The sequence below is a fragment of the Nannospalax galili genome, unplaced genomic scaffold (assembly GCF_000622305.1).
Source record: "Nannospalax galili isolate Female #2095 unplaced genomic scaffold, S.galili_v1.0 scaffold291, whole genome shotgun sequence".
In the NCBI taxonomy this organism is placed as follows: Eukaryota; Metazoa; Chordata; class Mammalia; order Rodentia; family Spalacidae; genus Nannospalax; species Nannospalax galili.
The window spans coordinates 5,063,346-5,067,958 of record NW_008330588.1 but is presented as its reverse complement, the minus strand read 5'-3'; positions in this window follow the sequence as shown (position 1 = coordinate 5,067,958).

Below are 4,613 nucleotides of genomic sequence, written 5' to 3'. Positions count from 1 at the left end.
ACTGATTTAATTTGGAAGAGAAGTAGAGTGTATGGAAAAAAAATCCAGCGTCAGCATACATCAGATATTAAATAAATGATGCTAGAAATGAAGAATAGAACAAACTTCTGAGAGCTAATGCAAGGACATCATTTATTCTTTAATACATCTAGACACATCTAGGCATCACTTGCAGGTAAAAGATATAAAGCCATGATAAATTTAATAATTTAATCAATGCAGAACGCCTAATGGCCAGAATCCACATTCAAGTTAATGACACAACAAAATGTAGGAGTTTAGTCTTAATCCAAGACTGGTTTTTAAGAAAGTATATATTCCTTACCAAGTCATCTGCCCTCCATAATGGGAAGCTATTGAGAGTGCAAAGGGTTACTGTTAACAATGACTCTGGAGCAGCAGATGTAAAACAGAAGTGATCTGGGCAAACAAAGATACATGATCATTGTAAGTAACAAATTTTATTTGTAAAGAAGAACAAAAGAAAGGTAGAGGGGTAATTCATAACAAGATCATGTCAGTGAACTTGGGGTCATAGAGTAGGTCCCCAAATGAGTATGTGAGCTTGCCACTTAGTCTCCACTGTGATGTATCTCTACTCAACTGCTATATAGGTTGCGATGGTGTCTGGCCATCACATACTGACCCAGAGTTCAATCTTCAATTTTGAATCCTGTCATATTTGGCAAGGGACACTGCTTGTCATAACTATAACTTAGGTAAGAAAATGTTATTTTTAAATATGCTAGCTACTATTAATATTAGTTAATTAAAACTGTCATTTTTCTTCCATACAGAGGAGGTCAGATAGTATGATTTTCTGATGCTTGATGAAGAGTCACAGTAGTTATAGAGCAGTGAGTTTGGGGTTAGAAGTTTTATTTTTTTTGTCTTTTTGAGACAGGGTCTCTCTGTAGCCCTAGCTGGCCTGGAACTCACTATGTACATCAGACTGGCCTTGAATTCACAGAGATCCACCTGCCTCTGCATCCCCAGTGCTGGAATTAAAGGTGTGACCACCAAGGTCACATGATGTCCTTGATTCTCAGCTTCTCATCTGCAGAAACTAGAACTCATACTGACCCCACAGTAGTGTCCACCACACAGGGCCACTGTGTTGTTACAAGTGGCAACTTTCAAATATTTTTGAGAACCGAATCCTACTCTTATATCACCTGTAATATAATTGGCTAGTTATCATTACAGGATTGAATTTGCTAAAAGCAAATCAGCTGTCTATTTGTGGTTGGATAAACTGTGTTCAGTGTTTGCCTCTATAGCCAAAGAATTGTCATGCAAAAAATAGGTTACAAAAGACTCCTGAGATTCAAACTTTGAAAAGCAGCAAACAGCCCCCCAAATCCATGTTCTGAGTTCCAACATTGAAATATGTTATAAATTGTGAAAACACTGGGGAATGAGGGCCAGCTCTGCTTGCAGGATCTTCTGTGGTGCACTGGGGAAGCAGCCCACAATGGCAAATCCAGCTACAGAATTCAGTTCCGAGTCCCCATGCGCTCCCCCAGGGGAACAGACAAAGTGCCCAGGGTACAGAGTTTGGCAATGGGCTGCAGGGAGCCTAGAGCAATTTTTCAGGGGAACTAGATGGATCAAGAGAGAGGAGAAAGCCTCGGTTCGCTTTACATTTCCATAGAAATCAGATTAAATCAGAAGTTTTCAAGTGAACACTCTGTTAAAGCAAATGATCAAAAATTGCATTTTTTTTTGAAAAATTGCTATTTTAAAAGTAGTAACTGAAAGGGAATAATAGTCTCTGTCCTTGAATGAGATATGATCATTTCCATGAGCATTCCCAGGCCCTATGTAGACTCTTGGTAATGCCATTATCTGGATCATTATGCCATCAGCTAGGATAGTTCCATTGTCTAGTCGAAGAAAGTAATTAAGTTAACGGCCCTCAGCTCACAAACTGGCCAGTTCCAGGCTTGTTTTTTTCCATTAGTAACCCCCACCATCGTTCAAGTATGTCAAGCAGAGAGATTTCATAAAATGCACTTAAAATTTAAGTGATTGAAAGAGCTCACAGTTGCCTAGCAACAGGGCTTTCAGAGGTAAGCAATGTGACAGGCTGAAGAAATCTCCAGAGAAGAGAGGAAACCTGGTGTCTCCCTGAGCTTGCTGCTGCAGTCAGTGGGAAATCTATTTCAGCACTTGGCAAAACTGACCTGCAAAATGACACTTGGGTATTGGATGATCACTAACTCCCTTTTATTGTGGTATCTAGCATGGAATGAACTATTAAGTTGTTTCAGTCTTAGCCTCTGTCATAGTGCACCTGTGTGTAGATGCTGATTTTTATCACGGACCAGCACATGACAAACCCTATTTCTGATCAAATTCCTTGCCCATTCTCTATGTAAGACACCACTGTGCCATGATTTAATTAAAGACCAAGTAGTTCTTGAGTGAGCACAGAGCAGCAGGCTGGCCCTTGTGTTCAAGAAGTAATTTGAATGAGTCATATAGACTATCTTCTCAATTCTTGCAGCTCAGAGAATAGGAAAATGCACACAAGTGCCTTTAGTACGGGGGAAAGTTTTTAAAAATCACAAACAGCCTTAGGGGTCACTTAACAAAGAGCCTTTTTTTCAGATTCCAGTGCTCCCTGGAAATCTTGGAGACCTTTATCTTATGAAAAGGTTTAAATTGTAGTCAGTCTGAAATTCTTATTCACGCCCTCTATCTTGACAAAAGAAGAAATTGAGGCTCAAATTGAAGGAATTGCTTCAAATCACACGGATTCAGCAGCAAAGAAAGGATTCACACCCAGGCGTTCTGATTTTACATTCAGCATTATCGTATGAGGCCCTTGCTTCAAGGAGAAAATGACAGGCACTATAATGTGTATACCATAATGTGATTGCAGCGGTGGTCGGGCATGGGCCAGTGACACAGCTCCACACTGCCACCTGCAGCCTCAAGAGCTCTAGTCAGAGGCCGCCACCCAACTGAAGCCAGGACTCTGCTGCAGAAAGTAATTTCAGGATGAGCCTGGTAGAAGCAGGTTCACAGGTTCAGAGTTTGCCAAAAGCAGTTTTGAACATAGAAGGGGGTCAATAGAAAGAGAGGTAGTCAGGGAGAGCATTAGACATGCACAGCTGTCTGTGGGTGTGGGCTTCTCAAAGGAATGTAACACTGAATTGTCTTTATAACAGCATGTGTTTGATTTGAAGTTACATCTTTAAAGAGCTGCTAAGGAGTTAAACAAGATCATAGGGTCGGTCGTTTTTATGGTGCACCAGCCAGGATCGACTATAGTTGATAAGCTAATATCCCAAATCACCAGAACTTCAAAGGAAGTTAAGATGCCTTCACTGTAAATGTTCTCGTTTGTGAGATTTCCAGAAAATAGATGGGAAGGAGTAAAGCCACATTCCAGGCCACATGCGTTCAGCCTCAAGCGTGCTCATTGCTGCCTTAACACTCTTATTAGAAAAGTTCTCCCTCTATAAAGGATATTGCCTCTGTGTCAGCAACCTCCACAACAAATGTTCATTTGCTTGAATTCTAGACTCACAACCAGCGAGAGGTGTCAGCTGGAGTCTCCATGTCCCCTGCTTTCCCTGTCTTTCTATCCCACCTCCATAGTGGTAAATAAAGGGGTATAAGGAGGCATATTTGGAAAGTAATTTATAGAAGAGGTAGCATTTCAATTGTACATTGCAGAAGACATAGAATCCGGTCTCCGGAGAGAAAAGAAGTCTTTAGAAGAGAAAACATTATAAATAAATGAAACAAAAGTATCAACAATAAGAGGCTATGCAGCGAATGTTGAGGAAATCATCCAATGTGGAATCCAGGATGAGACAAAACAAAGACACATGGCACTAGGGATAGGTAGGGCGTTATGCACGGCAAGTCCAGACGATTTGATTTTGCCATAGCAAGCCATCGAGCAATGCTAACGTCTTTAATCAGAGGAGTGGTATCATTATATTTTGGGATTTAAACAAGTTATAATCATGCTAGGTATAAAATGCAATGGTTGTAAAGACAGATTATGTAGCTAATGCCATTGTCCAGGAAAAGGCATGAGGTAGTGATGGGGATTGTCAGGGAGGGGAGGAAGGAAAGGACTCAACACAGTTTAGAGGCTGAAAAGGTGACATCCTGAGAAGAGGCTGGCAAGCTGAGCATCACCAGCATGGAGTGTGGCTCACGGTGAGGTGATAATCGGGGATACAGCCATAGATTTTGGCATCTCTGTCCATAGGAGAACATTTCTTGAGCAGGTAAGTGATAAAGACTGTGTGTTGTTTATAAACTTCTATCACCTAAATGAAGTAGCAAGGACTCAAGTTATAGGGGTCATATTTTTAAATGTTTTAATTAAAATATAATATTCATTCAGAAACGTATGTGGACATCAGACATGCAAGGGCCTTATTACTGAATGACGACAGTATAACATTATTTATGCATGCTCTTCTTCAATCACTGGAAATTTAGAACTGTGCTGCTCAGATACTCCTGTCCCTGTCTTTAGATGCATACATGTGGACATTTACACCGGGGATAGCACCGGGACTGTAGACACACACACACATACTTGGGTGTCTATGGCTCTAAGATTTTATGCAGCAGGGCACAGC